The 13,417-nt window shown below is 39.2% G+C and overlaps 1 protein-coding gene across 2 annotated transcripts in view; it reads right to left on the reverse strand.

Annotated features, from left to right (window-relative positions):
- Positions 1-13,417, reverse strand: part of CCDC85A (coiled-coil domain containing 85A) — a 685,546-nt gene that overhangs the window by 377,448 nt on the left and 294,681 nt on the right. The window lies entirely within an intron of this gene.

The following is a 13,417-nucleotide window of genomic DNA, read 5'->3' on the forward strand; positions in this document are numbered from 1 at the left end:
TAAGTGAGTGTTATACACATTACATTTATTATATCTCTCTTCGTAAATTGGGGAAATTATTTGTTAGTGTGACTTCAGATTGATTTCTCATATGACATGTTAAAAAGAGTTACTTAATTGCAAATTTCATATGTAGGAATAAAAGGGAACAAAGTTGCTGTGTTCGGAAATAAATGATACTTAATATAATTATTGCAGAGTTTTTGATGTCGCAGATACTGCATCAGGAACTGATTGGATAAGAATCAGTCACCATCAGTTCCTAATGCATTGCCTTCAGCATCTAAACAAGCATCAGTGAACACCTCAAGTTAGATTTGCTGTGATGTATTTATGGTTATACAATAAAATAAGCACTTTTAATTAAACCCTAAAGAGAAATGTTTCTTGGTCCCAAGATGCTAAAACACCTATCATTAGCCTACCACTCTTATAGATTTGTTCATGGAACCAGAGAAGTTAATCTAGTTCCATGTTTATGCCTATAATACACTTGTATCTTCCTTGCTGAATAAATAGGTACTAAATGAAACAATGTAAACGTTGCTGATTGTTTTTATAACGTGAGAAAAGTGAGTAGATATATTTGGTTTGCCATCTTTGCTTATCTTTTTTTTTTTTAACTTAAGAGTTTATGGAGTTTAAATAGGTATTGCTATTTGAATAGAGATTATTTCCCATCATTTACCACTAAAGTAAATATTATAAGAAAGAAAATGCTACAAAGCAATTACTATAAAAGATAACACATTATAACTAAGTATACTCTCAACTAGCTTAAATTCATTTGTATTTCCAGCATTTTCTAGCTTTACGGGTCAAGGTGGTTTGACAAGCAATCTTATTTTGCTTCACTTATGAATTCATTTATCAGATATTTATTGAACACCTATTATGTGCCAGCTACTATTCTAGGCACCTGTGATACAGCAGTGAGAAAAGTCACTACCCTAATGGAGCTTCCATTCTAGTAAAGGGAGAAGTCTGAAAACCAATTTATAATATTTTGTGTAAAATCAAGAGTTTTCAGAGGAGTAACAGTCCTGAAATACATATGTTTTAACATGGATCAAACATGATTGTATACAAGCAATAATACAACTTTTGTGGATAATTATAAAATAAATTTGGGGCTTCCCTGGTGGCGCAGTGGTTGAGAATCTGCCTGCCAATGCAGGGGACATGGGTTCAATCCCTGGTCCGGGAAGATCCCACATGCTGTGGAGCAACTAGGCCTGTGAGCCACAACTACTGAGCCTGCGCATCTGGAGCCTGTGCTCTGCAACGAGAGGCCGCGATAGTGAGAGGCCTGTACACTGCAATGTAGAGTGGCCCCCGCTTGCCACAACTAGAGAAAGCCCTCGCACAGAAACAAAGACGCAACACAGCCAAAAATAAACAAATAAATAAATTTTTAAAAAATAAAAATAAATAAATTTGATGAGCAATTTAATCAGTTACATACTATATACTGTGTACTATACATGTACTATATATTTTTTCATAGGCTCAGGTAAATATGTTCCGCAAAGGGAGAAAAGGCTACTATGCAGGATCTCTGAGAAGTCATTCCTGCAGGTAATGCGAGACATAAATTTAAGGTTTATTAAATTTAAACATAACCCAGATATGCACCATAAGGCCCAGTTCCAGTGGAGTATTACATTAAAAGAAACAAAGGCCAATGACCATAAGTACTTGTAAAAATCATCTTGTCATATCTGACGAAGAACATCAAAGGAAAAACAATTCATAACTTTCAGCAATACTTTTAGACATCTCCTCTCTTGTTCTTTTTTAATGGCCCCATACTTGCTCTAGAGCCTCTCAAGCTCAATTCTCTAAACTTTGCCAATAAAATCCCCAGCCCACCTGGCTTTCTCTACATCTTTTTGCGTCTCCTTTCCTCCTGCCTTCCCAATTCATTCACATTACTCATAGTCATTCATTCCTTCTCTCTCCCTCCCTCCCCCCTTTCCCCCTCTCCTCCTCTGGTCCTCTTCTTTTCTCCCCTTGCTTCTCCATCTCCCTCTCAGGACCCTACAGAATCAGCCTCCTAGCCTCCCTTTCAGTCAGTTCCTTCCATTCCTCCTTGCTTGACATATCCAACTCTGCTCCATTCTCTAGACATTCACATAGCTAGCTATCTCACTTCAAGTCTCTACTCCTTTTCAAAAACACCTCCTCCAACCACTCTATTTAACATAGCCCATTCCCCTCCCTGTCCCTCCCCAGCCTATCACTCTCTATCCCCTTACCTGGCTTTATTTTTCTTCACAGTACCTATCACTACTTGACATTGGTTATATACTTGTTTGGGTTTTTTATTGTCTGTCTTCCTCACGAGAATGTAGGTAGCTTGAGGGCTGGGACCATGTAGTGTTCACTGTGATATCCCTAGCACCTAGAAGATTTACTGGCACACAATGGGCTCTTAGTAATTGTTTGAAAAAAATGAGTTGGTTGTACTGGAAAATAGCATTTTAACTCTTCTTTCCAGAGCATGAAAACTCTTCTTTCCTGAATGTGAAAGTTTAGAAACCTTCCTATTTAGGTCCTCAGGCCTTTTCTCTATCTAGGGTCTCTCATGAGGGGCTTGGGGTTATCTTTAAATACTATCTATATGCTAATGAATCACAATTCATATATTGCTCACTCTTACTATTCCCTAGCTCTAGACCAATATATCCAACTCTTGGATTGGATTGATTGGAATAGGATCCTGAAAGTTGGAATGGGGACCTGTGAGAAGACCCTGATGAAGCTGGGGACCTTGAGCCCCTATATTCTGAGGAGTCTTCTTTGCCATTGGGGTGGCCTCTCCACCTCTCTCCCCCCCCAGCCAGCCCCCTCAGTGTGAGGGGATTAACCCTGTACTGCCTGAGGAATCCGTGATGGCCTTCACTGAGACAGTTTCCATGCAAGACGATGCTGACTGTACTCAGGACCTACCCTTACTACCCCTCTTTGCTTCTAGATCTATAACTAGACACAAGTCCCAAAAGGCCCCTAAAGGTGAGGTACAAAGTGTGACCCATAAGGAGCTACACTACACTTCAAAAGAACTACTTGAGTCTTCTAACTTACACAATCAGAAATCCAGGGAATATGTGTGGGAATGGATAATAAGATAATGGATAATGGCAGAAGAAACGTAAAGTTGAATCAGGCCGAATTTACTGATATGGGCTCACTAAGTAAAGAGTCTGCATCTATTGTTGCAGCTCGGGGAGTTAGAAAGGGTTCTAACAGTCTGTTTGGTTAGTTGGTTGCCTAAAACATGGACCAAAACGTGGTTCACAGTGAGTGAGTTAGAAATGCCAGACTCGCTTTGGTTTAATGTAGAGGAAGGGATTTCAAGACTTAGGGAGATTAGAATGTTTGACTGGATTTCTCATTTAAGACCTCACACATCCTGGGATGGTCCAGAGGCATACCTTTCACCATGACTGTGAGAAATGAATTCATGAGGGAACCCTGGATCCTTGAAGAGCTCTTCTCTGTAGGCCAGACCTAACAGTGGAACTGTAATCACTGAATTGGGAAACATAAATGTGATGGAAGTAATTGAATCCCCAAGTGGCAAGGGTCAAAGGGCAGCACTCAACCACCAAAGGCAGGGTGGGCGTGGTTTCCATAATGGACAGTAGTCAAAGTGGCATTCAGGACAGTCTGACTCCTGCAGACCTATGGCACTGGGTGATTAATCATGGTGTTCCTAGAAGTGAAATAGATAGGAAGGCTAATAAATTCCCACTTATCTATATAAGCAGAAAAGTTCTAGGTCAAGTGAACAAAAATCTAACATGAATCACAAAAGCAGAGTCACGACCCTCAATCAATTCCCAGCCTGAGCCAGTTTACAGAACAAGAATCTGATTCTTAGTTCCCAGGAATGAAGGGGAGGACAGACCACCTTGAGGAAGGACCCCAGTATACTGTCAAAAATTTATGCTGTTAATCTTGTTCTCAGCCATACCCAAAGGGACCTATAGCCTTTTATCAGGGTAACTATGTTTTAGGGAAAGGTAATAATCAGAACTTTTGGGGACTGCTGGACACTGGCTTTGAACTAACACTAATTCCAGAAGAACCAAAATGTCACAGTAGTCCACCAGTCAGAGAAGGGGCTGGAAGTAAGATGATCAATAGAGTTTTAGCTCAGGTCTGTCTCACAGTGGGCCCAGTGGGTATCCTGTGGTTATTTCCTGAGTTCCAGAATGCATAATTGGAATAGATGTACTCAACAACTGGCAGAATTCCCACATTGGTTCCCTGACCATAATTGGCTACTATGGTGCGAAAGGCTGAGTAGAAGTTACTAGAACTGCCTCTCCTAGGAAAATAATAAACCAAAATCAATGCCTCATTCCTGGAGGGATTGCAGAGATTAGTGCCTTCATGAAGGACTTAAAATAAGCAAGAATGAGGATTCCCACCACATCCCTATTCAACTCATTTATTTGGCCTATGACCAGCTACAGAAGAGCAACCTCCAGTTTCACAGAATTATGATTTATATTCCATAGTGGTGGTGTCCTCTCTTGGACACTAGGACCTCCAAACCCACACAGCCCAAGGTTTAAGGAGAAGAAACAATTCCTTCAGGGGATTATAAGTTAAAATGGTAATAGAAGCAATTTCCACCTCCACCTCTCAAACATGAAGAGTGTAGTGCCTGACAGATAAACAGCCTGCTCTAGAATGTTCTTTCCTCAATCTTTACATGGCCAGCTTCTTACTTATAGACTCAGCTCAAATGTGACCTCCTCAAAGAGGTCTTACATGACCACCTGTTGTCTAAAGTAATGCATTCTCCCCATGCCTACAATCACTCTATCTTATTCATGTTTTATTTCCTTCCTAGCATTTCACATGTTCTAAAATTATTTTTCATTTCCTTTTTATTCCCTCCTTCCCCAACTCCATGAACCCTGTGATTTTGTCTTATTTCTTCAGTACCTAGAACAGTGCCTGATATATAGAAAATGTTCCAAAAGTACTTTTGAATAGCATAAGGATTAATGACCTCCAAGAAAACAGCCAAGAGGGAACCATGTGCCAAAGTTCAAGTGTGAGCTAGAAGATTCCTAGAGAAGGAATCCTTTTGCTACAAGGGGGAACTCAAAAGTATATTTCTAGAACTGACAAGAGCATTCTAGAATATTCTGTAATGATTTGTACTCTTTATCTTAAAGTGATAATAATAGTGTATGGATTTAGAAGGGAAATCTTTAAGCCTAATAGTTTGATTTAATTATGGGGGCAAAATGAAAATATTGATTTTTGAGAGAAAGAGCTCTAGAAGTGACCCATATTGCCCCCATTAAAAGAGGCAAAATGCGGTTTGGAATGTGTAGTTTGAGAAGGACTTGCTTGCATTGTGAGGACTGTGAAGAAATCTGTGAGATCTGTGAGAAAGACTGTGTCTTATTCCTCCATATCATGTCATCACCCAGAAAAGCTCCCGGCAATAAGGATGGGAGGTGGAAGGGTTGGAGGAACTTTGTGAAATGCTTTAGCGTCCACAACACAGTGAAGTCAGGTCACACCCAGAAACAAGGAGGAACTTTGTGAAATGCTTTAGCATCCACAACACAGTGAAGTCAGGTCACACCCAGAAACAAACTGCCACCATGGAAAATGCACCATCTGAGATGCCTTGCATTTCCTAGGAGGAAAGTGACAAACCACAATGCTGTAACTTCTCACCCATTTGACCAAACAATCCCAATCCTCTTGTGTTTGTCTGAGGCACAGAGTGGGCATGTCTGTTCCCCATTACTAACTTATTGATCTGGACTTAAGAACAATTTAGGAATAGGGACCGTGGCCCACATCACATCAGTCACAGATAACAAACCACACACAACAAGTACCCTAGTTTATAAATAATAGGCCCTCCAAGAACGCATGTGACATCCCGAGTGCTGGATGGTACTTCTGAAAGCTCTCAGAGAGCTGAAAATCACACACAGGCAAGCAAGTCCCTGCTGAATACACATTTAAGGAGCTGTGCATGCATTGTTTATTCCAGCAACTTTATGGAATAAATTACACACAACAAATTAGTTTCAGATGGTAGGATATGAATAGCTGATATGCAGTATAAAGGAAAGTGAACTCCAACTTTTGACCCAACTACTTCCCATCTCAAGCATCTCAGACTCAGAATCCAAATGCAATCCATTTTTGAAAATGCAATGGAGATCAGAAAGTTGATAAGTGGTGAGGATTAGAGATTTCAAAAAGCAACTTATGAGTACTATTAACTCGTTATATTGTCCCTATGATTTTTGGTTGTTCATGTATGTGGAAACCATGGGTAAAACTGAACCCATCCTTTCTCCTTCCTTTCGTTATGCACACAATCAAAAATAAATATTTTCCTGACATTTCCTACCTGAACAGAAATTTCATAATAAATTAAACCCAACACACATTTAAAAATCTCACTGCATAACACTCTGGGACAATCACTTATGTTCCTAAAAGAGACATAATGTCTTTTTTCCTCCCTACCAATCTTTTTTTTTTTAAATTAACATTGTAAAATTGACTTCTTTTGGTGTACAGTTCTATGAATTTTTACTACATGTATAGTCATGGAACCATCACTACAATCAGGGTTACAGAATAATTTTCACACACACCCAAATTCTCTGGTGCTACTACTTTATAATCCTCTACCTACCTTTAACCACTGGCAAACCACTGGCGTGTTCTCTATCACTATGGTTTTATCTTTTTAAGAATGTCAAGAATATAACCCTTGTCATGTAACTTTTCACTCAGCAAAATGCCTTTGAGATTCATCCAAATTGTTGCCTGCCTTAATAGCTTGTTCCTTTTCCTTGCTGAGTAGTATTCCATTGCGTGAATGTGTCACAGTTTGTTTATCTTTTCACCCATTGAAGGATACTTGAGTTATTTCCAGTTTGTTGCAATTATGAATAGAGCTGCTATAAACATTTGTGTACACGTTTTGTTGGGAATGTAAATTTTCATTTCTCTTGGGTAAAAATCTAGGAATAGGATTACTGGGTCACATGGTACATGTATGTTTAACAGTATAAGAAACTGCCAAACTTTTCCCAGATGGCTGTATATAATGTTTTTTCATAAGTAAAATAATAAAAACCATTAAAAGTGACCCCTTGATAGCTTAATCACTCATGTTTAGGTGATTCCAATAATGTTATTCATCATGATGAAATATTGCCCCTAAAATAATCAGAAGCATTTGATTTCATTTTTTTTCTTTTCACTTTTAAAGCTTAATCAAGTCTTTAATATTGTAACATTATTTTTAAAAGAAAGTTACATGCTTGACAATTGTAGAAATGTAAAGCCTAAAGAATCTACTTACAAATGAGGAAACTTTAATGAGAGAGAAAGAACCAGGGGAAGTTTTTATCACAGCTAAGTTTGAGCAATTTAGCCCAGTGTCATATACATCAAGTCTAATTTTCAATTCATAAAGAAGCCTCCCCCTCCCTTCCTCCAAAAACTTCCACCCCAAGGCTAATTACAGAAGAAAACAGAACATGAGTACCAGCCAGAAAAGATTCACAGTTGCCACTCTTCAGTTGCTACTTTAGTGGGAAACACATGTGCAAGATACCACCCAGGAGACAACTGACCAGTGTGTTCTGTAAAAATGAACATCACCAGAAAATAAGCCATAGGAGATGGCTTACTCTCTTGGACAGGCTGAGCCCAGAAAGAGGGTTGATAGTGTTTTTGTTCTTATATAAGTATGTGCTCGTCCAAAGATGAGATGCTGGGACAGAAAAATAATCTGTAGCAATAATATTGAAGGCAATGATGTGAATTAGCCCTCACTACTTATCATCTCACCTACATGCCCTGAAATCAGCTTACAATCACATTTGCAAAGTTAACATAAGAAGAAATCCTACAACACAATTGGAAGAAAGGGCATAGTGATGAAAGTAAATAATAATGCTAAAACTCATTAGCTGTCTCCTACTACAGGTAGCCAACACTGTTCCAAGTGCCGTACACACAGCATCTCATTATATCCCTAATTTACCAGGTAAGGATGAACTCCACTGTGTTAGCTCAGGTTGCCATAACAAAGTATGTAGACGGGGTAGCTTAAACAACAGAAATTTATTTCTCACAGTTCTGGAGAAGAATGTGATCAAAGTGCCAACCAGTTAGGTTCTTGGTGAGGGTTCTCTCCCTGGCTTGCAGAGGCCACCTTCTAGCTGTGTCCTCACATGGTGGAGAGAGAGAGCAAGCAAGCTCTCTGGTCTCTTCTTGTAAGGAGACTAATCCCATCGTGAGACCCCCACCCTCATGACCTCATGAAAACCTAATTTCCTTCCAAAGGCCTGTCTCCGAATACCATACATTGGGGGTTAGGGCTTCAACATATGAATCTGGGGGAACACAATTCAGACAATAGCATCCACTTTACAAATAAATGATGTTTTGAGAGGTTATGGAGTTTACAACGGATCATTCAGTCAACAATCAGCAGAGCTTGAACTTGAGTCCCAGGGCTGTCTGACTCTAGGGAATAATATCTACTATTTTTTGACTGCCCACTAAGGGCTGGGTACCTCTACACAGTATCTCTAATCTTCACAGAAAACTTTCCAAGTCAATATTCTTCCCATTTATAGTTGGGGAATCTCTGGCCCAACTCTGGAACCGTTTGAACTTAATTTACTGCACCTAATGTATCCTAGTGGTTCTAAAAGTATGGTCCTCAGACCAGCATCATCACCTTCTTCACTTGGAAACTTGTTAGAAATGCAAATTCTTGGGCCAAGCTACATACCTACCAAATTAGAAACTCTGGGTGTGGTGTCCACAATCCATGTTTAACAAGCCTTTAGATGATTCTGATCCATGCTAAAATTTGAGAACCATTTGTTCCATAAATTTATTGGAATAATTACTACATTCAACACTCAATAACAAGTGGTATATCCACTTGTTTTTGGTGCTAAAGCCTGTGGCCTTTTGCTGTACTGTACTGCCCCATCCCAACTTCACCAAGGGAAGATGTTGGGGATGAAGCATATTTTAAATGAACTGTGATTGTAGAGCACAATTCTGAATTCTATTTGGCCACTATAATGCCGATCAGTTCTCCTACCTACAGTAAGGTCATACAGAGAAATGTCCGAAGAACAGTCCCTGAGAATTGACAATGGTGGTTTCCACTGATCAGAAAACACCTGTAGTATGAATTAGAAAACCAAGCTTTGTGAAATTGTTTTTTAGGCCTGACAATTTTGTGTCCCATTTAGTGAAAATGAGAAATAATCTAGAATGGAACAAAGCAGTTCTTTAAAAAAGTGAATTCCATTCCCTTTTGATTTATTTTTAAAAATCATATTTAATCATCTAATCAATCACTGCTTTATCTACATATAGTTGCTGTACAGTTATACCATTTTCCCCTCCAAGGAACAAGACCATATTACATCCCATTTTGGAAGTCTGGACAATTCACAAGAAAGGATAGAAGTCTGCCCATAATGGAAATGGCTAATTTTTGGAGAGTGGTGAATGAAGGTGCTTGATCTCATACCAAGGGCCTTTTAAAATCATTTGCAAAATCAAAGCACTTCAAAAAAGGTTATTTCCAATGCAAACATGATCATCCGCTGTGATCAATATCACCTCTAAAGCCTTTTATTAATATTAACAATATTAATGAACATGTGCTAGTCACTGCTCTAAGCATTTTATATGCTGTAAAACTCATTTAGCCCGTGTCGTGCAACTACTGAGCCCGTGCACTCTAGAGCCGGAGCGCCACAGCTAGAGAGAAGCCCGCATGCCACAACAAAAGATTCCATATGCCACAACTGGCCCAATGCAGCCAGATAAATATTAAAAAAAACCCAACTCATTTAATCATCACAAACATTTGAGGTAGGTTCTAGGATTGTTTCCATTTCACAGATGAGGAAATTGAGACTCAGAAAGGTTAAGTAATTTGCCAGAGCTCCTTCGGTCCGAAAATAACAATACTCTAGAGTAGGCTTATTGAAAAGTACTTGCTGGACACTCATTCAGACACGAACCTTTGGCTCTGGATGGATGGGTTCAGTGTTGCTCTGAATCTGGATTAGTTCCAAAGGTCCATCTGTGAGCCTGCCTGACCCTTGGCCTTGGCACTCCATCTGGATAGAATAAAGCAGAGCAGCAAAGTGATGACACGGTAGACCTGACAATACCCTCCACCTAGTGAGAGACAGAGGTCAAAGTGATAAAGGGACAGAGTGGGAACTGTACTTCTACTTGCCTGTTTGGTTTCCACTTGGTTCTTGAAAACAGACCTATTAATCATTTAGTTTGTGGTTTTGATACTTTCACTGATTCCTAACACATTTGAGTCAATGAGGCAAGGATAGCAAGATCTATGGACATTCAAACTTCTCACGTGGAAGAGGCATTAAAATCCTTTAAAAACACATCACCAGCCAGAAGAAAGATTTTTATAATTTTCAGCTTCAGAGTTGTAGATGGTTGTGACTTAAGCCCAAATTGGGAAAGACTTTATGTGATTTATAATAGCAGTTACTCTTCTAAGGAAACTTCTCATACTCTATTCCATCTACCAAAAACAAAAGCTGTTTTCAGCAGAAAACAGCATGTTGAGGTGGAAAAGGCTTTCCAAAGAAACTGTTGTGTGTAATTTTTGATTCTGTCCTAATTTGGGAAGTTCATCTGAGCCTAAGATCATTTTGTGCAGCTGACAGGACATTTGTTCAATGGCTTTTGCCTTGCTTACCACCTGCTCTCTTTATCTCTACAGATTTCCCACTCACTCTTTTTTCTCTTCTTTCTTCCTTCTCCTCACACACACCTCCACTCCTTCCATCCAGTCTGGTTCTATTCACTTACATCTTAAAGGACACTATTAAGAAAGAGGGCAAAGGTTTTATAACATTTGGTGGGCTTTTAGTGAAGTAATTAAGGTCCTATGCTGGCCTGGCTAGACTTGTCACATGTCATGTCCGACTCCCCAAAACTGTGTAGATTGAGAAACTTCCATATTGAGTCCCTCTTTCATACCTTTATAAACACTTGAATTCATTGAATATGCTGGGAGCTTCAGATAGAGCAGACACCCAGTCTCTGCCCTCAAGGAGCTCAGGCTTGCCTGGAGGGTGAAGTAGAGGGTGGGTAGTAGGTTTGTGGGTAACAAAACTCTCACTGGTTAATCTTGACCCAAGTTCATTCATTTAGGAGGCAATATCCCTTAAATCTCTTTATGAAAGAGATCCTGTCAGGCATCAAATTCACAGCAAATCTCCCTGGGTCAAGCATGGAAAGCTTTCTGGTACAACAATGGGATTTGGAATCAGATCCACTTAAGTCCAAATCCTAACTCTGCCTTGGACAAGTGAATCTCATAGAGTCTCAGTTCTCTCTACTGTAAAATGAGAAAAAACCTGCTCAAGAGCCTACCTGAGTATTAAACTGAGAAAATGTCATACAAAGAATCTGGCATAATTCCTGGTACACAGGAAGTGCTCAATAAAGGTTTGTTTCCTTTTTTTTTTTCCTTCTCCCTCCCCAGGCCTCATAGGAAGAGGGTGCAGCCTCCTAATGAGAGGACACGAAAGAGGCTCTAATAATATTAAACACTTCAATATAACCTACTACATTCCAAGCACTATTACATAGTTTAACTCATTCAATTCTTCCCTCAAACCCTATAAGTACTGTTATTATCATCTCCATTTCATAGATGAGGAAACCTAGGGACAGAGTTGCCAAGTAACTTGCCAAGATCACACAGGTAGTATGTGGTGGGACTGTGATTTCTCCCAGGTTATCTAGCTCTTATTCATCACCCAACTAAGAGGCAAATCAACAAAGAGGCGCTAATCTCAGCTGGAATCAGAGTATACAAACTGCACTCCTCAGTTAACAAGCTCTGCTTGGTTTGCATGGTGGTGTAAAAATCAGACTTCACATTGAAGCCTATATTTCTGACTTCTCTCAAAAAAATTTGGGAGATCCTGGCAATATACAGCCCATATTTTCAACGAAACAAGCTGCTGACTGGTGACTACTCTCTGGACTGAGCACATGTTCTCCAATTCACCACAGTTGCCAGTGCTCACAGTTGTATTAGGTGGACCGTGCTTCGCTTTTTACCTGCACATGCATTTGAGTTTGTGATCCAGAATTAGGCAGTGCTCTAAACATAGAGACAGAAAGACAGAAGAACTACATTCCATAAAGACAGAAGAACTACATTCAATAATGTACACCCAATCACTGAAATGTTTGAATGACAGGAAAAAACAAATGCATGTAGGAAACAGGTCTGAGTAAAAAGCAATCAACAACCGGGTTCAAATCACAATCACTTGCTTATGCTTAGACAAGCCTTTGAGCCATACATGCAGGAATTGTAAACACCAGCTATTCTTCTCCACATCCCCATACCTAAACAAAAAGCCAAAAAAACAGGTTTCCTTATAGGTCATAGGGCTAAGATCCATTTGCCTTTACTATTAAAAACATCCTTCTTTGTTTGGCATAGCTAGGAGAGGTAGTTTAAATTTTCATGTACTGCTTAACCCAAATAATACCATCTAAACTATTTTTTCTCTTCTTTTAACTCTTTAGGCCTTTCTGATTGGCATGATCTCAGAGAACAGATAAATAGTAAAATTCTTCTAGAAACCTGGAAAATGTAGGGAGGGGAAGGCATGGAGCCTTCTCTGGATAAGCTTATGAGAGAAGAGAAATATCTCAATTTACAAGTAAAGAAACTGAGGTGAAAATGTTATCCTAGACCACAGAGCCAACTGCCCAGCATGTTCTGAACCCAGTCTGTGTTCTTTCCAAGACTTCACACTACCTTCCTCAGAGCCTATCTACCTGAAAATAATGTTTAAAGAAGTAATCTATGGTATCACTATTTGTACCAAAATGGTATCACACACCCTGTATTTAAGTCTTCATAACAGATATATCTTTGGTCAGGAGGGAGCTCTAATATTATTTATCAATGACCCTGCCTTTGTAACATCTGTATTGTTTTCTGTTTTACCTTTTCAGTTTTTTTAAACTGAGAACAGAAAAAGCCTCATCTTTTTAACAGTTTATGAACATTTTATTTTATTACAAACCTGCAATAATGCTTAGTATATTTACAAATCTCTAAGTGAAATTTTTAAAACCATTTTCCTCCTCTAATCTCTCTCATCCTGCCTTCTTAGAAGTACACAAAGCATTTCAACCACTCCCAAATTCCCTCTTGTAATACCCTTAATGATTCTGAAATATTTTGTTATTCCCTAAACACCGCCCTAAAGACAAATCATTGGACTCCAGGCTCTTTGCACCGCCAAGTTGAATAGAGTTCAAATGTTCTATCTAACCAAACTCCAACTTACAACAAAGACAC

This window comes from Pseudorca crassidens, chromosome 14 (genome assembly GCF_039906515.1).
Source record: "Pseudorca crassidens isolate mPseCra1 chromosome 14, mPseCra1.hap1, whole genome shotgun sequence".
In the NCBI taxonomy this organism is placed as follows: domain Eukaryota; kingdom Metazoa; phylum Chordata; class Mammalia; order Artiodactyla; family Delphinidae; genus Pseudorca; species Pseudorca crassidens.